General features: G+C 41.6%; 1 long non-coding RNA gene across 2 annotated transcripts; it reads right to left on the reverse strand.

Moving 5' to 3' along the window:
- Positions 1-3,623: 3,623 nt before the first annotated feature.
- LOC125512795 lies at positions 3,624-7,962 on the reverse strand. 2 transcript variants are annotated; one of them, XR_007285549.1, is made up of 2 exons: positions 6,209-7,962; positions 3,624-5,554 (listed from the first exon to the last, which is right to left on the reverse strand). It is a non-coding gene; the product is annotated as an uncharacterized LOC125512795 (long non-coding RNA). The 2 variants fall into 2 exon arrangements; XR_007285550.1 differs by having other exon boundaries at positions 3,624-5,559.
- Positions 7,963-8,534: the final 572 nt, after the last annotated feature.

Below are 8,534 nucleotides of genomic sequence, written 5' to 3' on the forward strand. Positions count from 1 at the left end.
GGCTACCGTGGCAGTGCAGTTCGGAGGCGCGGGTGATGTGGTTCAGTGCTGGTCGTCATGGATGGTTCTCGGGGTAGATCCCGCAGGTGCTCTTCCAACTCTCTTCACTATCGTGGCGCTCGAGCGTAGACGGGACGGTGTCCAACATCGGCGTGCAGTATGACATACGACGACGTGCAATACAGGATACAACGGCCTGTAGTTTGGCGACCCTCCGACGCAGCAGAATAACCATGAGCAATAGCGCGGCTGGGAGCTTCTCCACCATTCGCGCCCCAACCACCACTGCAACCCTCTTCCCCCTTGGCTCCCTCCTTCCCCACTCTACAAACTCCCTCGCCCTGGCAACTTCCCTCTGCGCACTGGGGTGTGGATCCGATGGACGAGATTGGGGTGTGGGCGGAGGACAAATACAGGTGAAGCGGTTTGCAAGATCATGGTTGTGGCATTGCAGTGCATCCAGATCCCTCAAGTAGTGCACATCGTGCCCCTAGTGGGGTTCATCCATGGGCGCCACAAATTCCCTCCCACCCCCAATCTTTCCCCTCGTTGGAGGTCATGTCACCACCGTCCGTCGTCTCGCTGGCAATCTCCGGCCTCCAGCCCATTCCCCATGCAGTTTAGTCGATGCGTCTGTGCGGTGCGAAGGGCATCTGCATGGAGTCCGCTGGCCATCCTGCTCTCGTCCTCCTGTAGATGGGGTTTCTAACTACTATCTCTAATTCCCCCAACTAATGACTCATACTGGTTTGTGCTAGATTGTGTCGAGGTGACCATGTAACATACTAATAAAGTAGTAGTTCATATTTCTGGTTTTTGACTCACAGTTAAATCATAGCAAAAAGTGTCTTGTATAGTCTGATGTTCTTCTAAACCAAGCAGTGTTATGAACTAATCTCCCTGCAGGTTGGTTCCTCCACACTGAAGCTTGTGCACTCCATGGCCCCGAGCACGTACATCACCTCCCCCTGACCTTGCGGTTTGCCTCTCGCCCCCTGTGCGTTTGGTCGTCCTGTATGTAGTGCTTTGTGCTATAAAAAAAGAACAGACATGTTTTGTAATTATTCAGAAAAACATGCATTTCGTTGTTACAATAAGTTTTTGGTTCACTCTGAAAGAAGTTTACTCCGGATTGTAATATTGATTTTCGTTTTAGATTAATTTTTGCAATTTGTCCTGGAACAGATAAGTTCATTTCAGTTTTCTTTTCACCATACACATCTGTGAGGGAAAAAAAAGCAATGTAGTTCATTAAGTGGGCCTTAGAGGTTCACCCCATGAAAAAATGCGACTCAGTTTGTCCTGATACAGGGATTTTTGTTTTTTAGAGGTTCACTCCTTTTTCCTATGCAGTTTTTTGTTTTAAACAAAATAACAAGTGAAAAATGCAGCTCTAGAAAAAAATAACATTGCAAGAAGTCCACTTCCTCTCTTTTTTTCTCATTGCTGAGCCGGTGGATTTGGTTTGTCTCGCCCCTAAGCCCCATGAGCACGTACATGGAGTACATCCTTCGAGTACTTGCGGTTTGGTCGAGCAGGCATTGCAGCCCGCGCTGTGCACACATCAAGGAGTTGTTTGGTTCGAGATAAACACCGCAAACGTAAACGTAATGGAGTTACGCTGGTACCGTAAACGTAAACGAGCGAAACTCAAACTTGTTTGGTAGCGGACTGTAATGAAATCGATTCGTCTGCTAAAATAAAAAAGCTAACAAATCTCAAAAGAGCAGCCATGGCAGGGCTCTCTCTGGGTCTGGCATGGGCTGATGCCCCACACCGGGAACGTTGCTGATGTAGTGGGATCTGGCGGCCTACAGACACCAGGGGCTGGTCGGCGACCGCTGCGAGCAGCACGCCCGGTGGCGACGCCCTGTAGACATGGTCGCCGATGAACTCCTCGAAGAACAGGAACGGCGGGCACCTAATCCATAGGTTTCCAACAGTATATTATATGCCTCGTTCTGGTAAACGGTTAAAAAACTAGAGCGAAATCAGTACCGGAAAAACACTGCATGTAGTTTTTTCCGACAGGAAGTTCACTAGTCTGTATTGCATGCCCTTGCTACAGAAAATTCAGCACTGCATTTTCTGTAGCAAGGGCACATCTAGGATATTCTGTTTCGCGTAACAGAATATTATTATGTTACCCTACTTCAACTGACGGTTTCAAGCAGCTGTACTGATGATTTTCATCACGTCGAACTGATCATCTTTTCGTCGGAATGGGGCGTGTAATCTATCGTTAGAAATCTCTTGACATCTACATTACAAATATATAAGATTTTTTTTTTTGTAAATTCATCATGGTTTAAGAGCAGTTTTGAAAAAAAAACATTTTTTTCAAAACCGAAAACATGAATCGTATTTTGGACTTAATTTTCGAACGATTTGTCGGAATTGAGCAAATAAGATGGTGTTGGAAAGCTGGTGAAAATCTGCTTCTTCCATATATCTAACGTTTTTTCAAATTCTGTATGATTTAAAAGTAATTTGGAAAATGGTGAAATTTTGGGTGAAACGTATTTTTGCATTTTTTGCAAACGGTTTGTTGGATTGACGCCAATGATACGGTGTTGGAAAGCTATGGAAAATGCGCAACTTTTTCGTATAGAAATGTTTTTATAGTTCCTTACGGTTTAAACTCGAATTCAAATATAGTCAAATTTGATTTCAAACGCGGTTTATTAAAAAAAGTTTGTCGAAATGGGGCAAATAATATACCATTGGATAGCTATTGAAAATGCGAAACTTAGTCATGTTGAATGTTTTCTCTACTTCACAACCGTTTAAGAGTAATTTTGAATAAGGTGAAACTTATTGTGTTGTTTTTCCTGTCTAAAAAACAGAGTATTCATACTGATCTATGTCTGTGTTTGTACTGAGGTATTATTCAGAGAGTAATGTTGAATCGTTCTGAAAGAGTACTCGAACTTATGTGCGTCTGGGTTTGTACTAAACATGCTTTCACATACTAGATTTTACTTTATTTTTTCGATATGGTTTTCCCCGTAACTTTCAGTGGTTTACGATCTCATGGGGACAATTTTCCTCGTAACTTCTCAACGGTTTACAATCTCATAGTCCCAGAGCTTGCATGGTTTATATCGTTGAACTGATTGATATTTTTTTAAAATTGTTTTTTAGCTCAGTATTTTTTGCAACGATGTTTTGGACTTCTCTCGTTTTGCGACTTGAACTTTTACCATTTGAATATTCATTGGGTTTGTTTTTGTTTGAGCTTTTTTCCCAAACTTATCTGGGACGTTGTGTTGAACTTATAACTTTTTTAATTGTGAACTTGTTGTGTTTTTACAATATGAAAGCTAGCAAATAGTAGGAGATTCACCCAACAAAGGGGCTAATTACATAAAGCAGGCACAATAATACCATGCTCAGATCGGTAGCTAGCAGCAACAGCAGTGATTACGAACACATACACATGAACTGGTAACAAACTTGCACACAATCTGACTAACAAAAAGAACACAATACACGTGAACTGATAATCCGCACGGCTAATGGCAGAGCTTTGTTGCACCTAGGTCCACCCGTTTACTGATAGTAGAACTTCTCAGTTGTATTAATTCAGACTGATGTTTAAATTTTCACCATTTTGTCCTACATATTAGAATACTAAGAACATATATTTACTGAAGATCCTGCCAATACAGAGTTACAGAATAAATTCTTTGTCCAATGACAACGTAAGAGTCACGACCAGTAATCACAAACAACACTATCTCGACCACCGGGCATGTGTGTGCGACAAGGGGATGCAGATACTCCGATGATAGATGTGTTGAGACAACAAGCTCACGCAGGAGGCCTTGAACTGCTCGCCTGTTGCCATTGATGGCTATGGATCATGCAAAATCCTGACCAAAAGATCACATTATTTTCACGAAACTAATCTCTTGAACTTGCTCCACGACAATCTTTGAACATCCTACAAGAACAGTCATTATTTTAAAGTTCACATGAATACCTACAAGCCATCATCACAAACATTCCCAAAACATTCTTTTAAAGAGTTATGCAGCAATAATTAGAACCATAAAAATAGGGTGAAACTATGGCATCTACACTACACATCATCTAGACCGTAGCAACAACTGTTTTGCATGATCATTGGCATTTGGAGTAGCATACAACAACTGGACGGAGAAGGGAGAAAGAGTTGGACCGGTGTGAACCCCATACCTGGACAGGGACCGGAGGAAGTAATGCATGGGGCGGCGGGGGCTGTCTGTAGTCCAACCTCCCCCGTGCCGCAGTTTAGAGAGAAACAAATTAGTAAGAGAAAAGAGTAGTAGAGAGGAAAGAGATATGGCAGATGCATGGACAGCTACTGTTCTTTTTTGTTGAAGCACAGATGAAGAAACTCCCATAGGTCGCAGCTGAAGAATAACAGTGGCTTCATAACAAGTTTAACAACACAACATTTTAGCAGCAAGTACGTGCAAGTAGAGGTCATCCCATGGATTGGATGGAAACTCGATGCATGAGCTGACCATAAACCAAGGAAAGAGCTAAAACTTTTTAATAAATCATATCTTTAAATATACTTGTGCGAATCTCCCTTTCCAGAACCAACCACCTCAGACAAATACATGCACAAGCTTACCTTCATTTTAACCATGGTATTTTTCAGCAAAAAAATGGTGTGCATTAGCTCCACATAAACATGCGGCTTCCTGCATTTTCCATCTTTATGCGTCAAATGCAATGTGCATTAGTAGTAGCAAGTGCCTCAGCATGGTGCCCTGGTCAGGGACGATGCCGCTGGCGACGCACCACGGACATAGATATAGATGGACAACAGCCAGGCAGAATGTAGATAGCTCGTCACTTTGGCATCATTGCAGCCGACATCCTTGTGGCCGCGCACGAGATCACTACAGCATTAGCATGGACTCGCTACAGCATTAGCATGTCCATGTTGTTGAACTGATGAGATTTTTTCATTGCACTGTTGTAACATAAGGACTAGAACAACTATCAATATAAATTGATGTTTTTTTGTAGGTTTCTGAGAATTATAATTTTTGTTTTGTAAATATATAAAAAAATTAAATAGGTGTACTGCACCATTACATAAGTTTGTAATGAACATGTCCATAATAATTACTGTAGCTTTTATTTGACAACAGAGAAGTTTTTTAAAAATTTGATGATTGTTTGGGCTAGACATACCAAAACAAACACTTTAGGAAAGAAGAATCTGAACTTCTTGTGCATTTTCCCATTGATCTTCACTGAACTAAAATTAGAATTTGAACTCCAGCTTTCTTTTAATAGAACATGGTAAATCCATGTTGTTTGTTTTTTAACCAGAAAACTAAGCAAGATTGCTCGCTAAAGGCCACATATTTTTTCATATAGTAAGACAAGTGAAAGATAATATATATATATAACGGCCCATAGGAGAAAGAATTAGCAAAACTGAAACAAAAACATATGTTACCAGAACTAAAAGCAATGGTTTTTCAAACCTTTGGCTGAGAGCATGGTGCTCTAATATGATTTTGCATGTATCTAAAACTCCACGGGTGACCTGAACTGATGCATAACAGTATGAGTGCAGAATTCTTGTAAGCATAAGAAAATACATAGAGTGCACATATAATTTTTTAGGATTTCCTCGATGTTCTGCACATTAAAGTTTATGTATTGAAAATAACGCAAAATTTGAACTAAAATCAAGTAAAAGTTGAACTCTTGTATAGTTCAAGTAACTGTTTTGTAGTTATATGTGTTAACCATGTGCTACACAATGAACTGGTACATTTTTATTGGCGAATTGTAGTAATATAGGTACTAGAACTTCTAGCAGTATATATACATCATGTCAAAAGCAAATAATAGGCATGATCTCCACAAGACCATACACTCCAACCAGCCACAATCATGCAAACATCCCACTCTCTCATATCTTCAGAACATAAATACTAGTCATGCATGATCTCCACAATACCGATAAATTGAGTTGTTTCAATAACACAAATTGAACTTTTTCTATGATTATTTTTTAACTGATGATAAAATACATAGTGAACAGTACACTTATTGTATGATTTCTTGCAAAACCATGGAAGTATACTCTGTTCACATCCATTCTGACTTTGTTTCTAGAGAGTGGAAGAATTTAGGACAATGCAAATATTTATCTATAATTTGGCCATTTTAGTGTGGTCTGAACTGAACAAACCTGATAAGTGATTTTCCAAAGCCATGAAAGGAGTTGGAGGAGGCAGCGATGGGGAACAAAGGGTTCACGACGACGCATCTGGGAGCTTGAGGTATGGAGGCACATGGGGGCTGGTGGGATGCTGCACCGGCAGCTCGCAGTGGTAGTGGCTGTCGCATGGCTTCCCAGGGACGCGGCGACCGGGGATATTCTGGAACTCTTTCCTGAACATCTTAGGTCATAACACATATATTTTTGTTATCTTTTTTATATAGACAAAACTTCCAAGTTTTCTCTAAGACACTCGTTGAACTTTTAACTTCCTAAAAGTTGAACTATGTATGGATTCATTAAACTTCCAACCAAAATCAGACGAGCATCACAAATGCTACATCAACAGTTTAGAATCAGTGAGAACACAAGTTTAGTAACATTGTCAGTTCCATTTTGATAGTAGTACATCAGTTGTTTTAAGAAACAGAAATATGAACAAAAAACATGTCTAGCTCCTCTTCAGCATTTCAACAAACATGTGTAGAGGTATATAAAAGAAATTGAATTAACAACAATATATCATATGAACTTGTGGGAGCACATTTTATTTTTTCACTTCATTTTTTCCACAACTTGTTGCAACAAAGCACCATCTTTTGAGAGCATAATGGTTTGCAGAATCATGGCAGCTAGGACTATATTGTACTGCTGTAAATCAAAACTTCAGAGACAACCAAACTGTACTGCTATGCAATCAAAATTTTAGCTGCAAGCTAGCAAGGATACGTGATTCCAGAAATGCCCCCCTACATGTACTAGGAACTTTCAGAACCTGTACTGACAATGAACTATGGATCAACGGCTAGAGGCGGAGGAGCTCCACCCGAGTGAGTCTCACAGCCCCACCACGTCGGCCAGATTCGCACCGTTCGACCCGCAGGAGGAAAAAGGTGGAGGCGGCTACAGGAACTGGCAGAGGATGGCGGTTGGCGGCGCCGGGAGCCGGAGAGGTTGGGGACTAGGCGTCATGGGGATCCGGGGAGATGCGAGCATGCGGCGCCGGGATCCAGGGAGGAGGTAGGGGCAGGGTGGCGCCTGGATCCGAGGAGGTTGGAGGTTGGGGGCCGGGCGGCGCCAGGATGGGTCTGGGGTTCTTAGAAAATCTTGGCACGCTTTTACCATGAGGCACCTTCTCCCTGACGTTGAATAGAAGAATGTAGATAAAGAAACAATTCAATTTGTTTCTAAAATAAGAATTGAACTGAACAAAAATTAGATATTGAACTAAACTAAAATAAAAACTAGACTAAATTAAAATAAGAAATGAAACTTCACTAGAATTTGAAATTGAACTGAAATAAAATATTAACTTTTCTTGCATATCCTGACTTGAACTTTTCTCCTAGTGAATTTTTTGTTAATATTTGTTGTGTTCTTTATTTTCTACGCTCTTGCCTCTGAACTTTCTCGTAGTGCAAAATTTGTATGCCACGATTAAAACAAACAGAGGTATACGTGAGCATTGTAGCAGCGGAGATCTGAACTTATGTGCTTATCACATTTGAGCTTCAATAACCTTTTTCATAGATCCAAAACAAAAAATACAACCACATGGACCAACACATTTGGAGGGAGAAACTATAGACGTACATCATGGGGTAGCAAATAATATGAACTCCAGGCACAACATTTTTTAACTTCTTTTTGTATCTTGCAAACTGAAAATAAGAAGAAAGCAAATTAGAACACAAAGTAAGAAGAAAGCAGAGCACTAGTGCTTGTGTGGCATGGATCTGTCAACCCTTTTGCATCCTAGCTCCAGCCAGCATGAGCTAGCACCTCCTGGGTCGAGCTACAGTAGTGCAACACAACGTATCAGAGAGATAAAAAAGGTGAGTAGAAGCATGTATAGGAAGGGGAGAAAGCAACTACAACACACGAGCATCCATCGCAGAGAGAGAGAGATGCAGCAATGGCTGGACATGCGCATTCTCAATGGACGGATGGTAGCCTGCTTTGTTGGGCAAAGACGGTGTCCCTCACCGTCAGGCACCAGCGATGGGGCGCGACAGTGCTCGGGGGTCCCAGAGCAACGCGATGTGGGTTGGCGGTCTAGGCATCGGGGTGGCGACCGTGACGACTGTACTAACAGACTGAATATGAAGTTAAGAACTGGAGTGTCGGTGTCAAAACCGTCGGATCTCGGGTAGGGGGTTCCGAACTGTGTGTCTAAGGCGGATGGTAACAGGAGGCAGGGGACACGATGTTTACCCAGGTTCGGGCCCTCTTGATGGAGGTAATACCCGACGTCCTGCTTGATTGTTCTTGATGATATGAGTATTACAAGAGTTGA

The sequence above is a fragment of the Triticum urartu genome, chromosome 6 (assembly GCF_003073215.2).
Source record: "Triticum urartu cultivar G1812 chromosome 6, Tu2.1, whole genome shotgun sequence".
Taxonomy (NCBI): domain Eukaryota; kingdom Viridiplantae; phylum Streptophyta; class Magnoliopsida; order Poales; family Poaceae; genus Triticum; species Triticum urartu.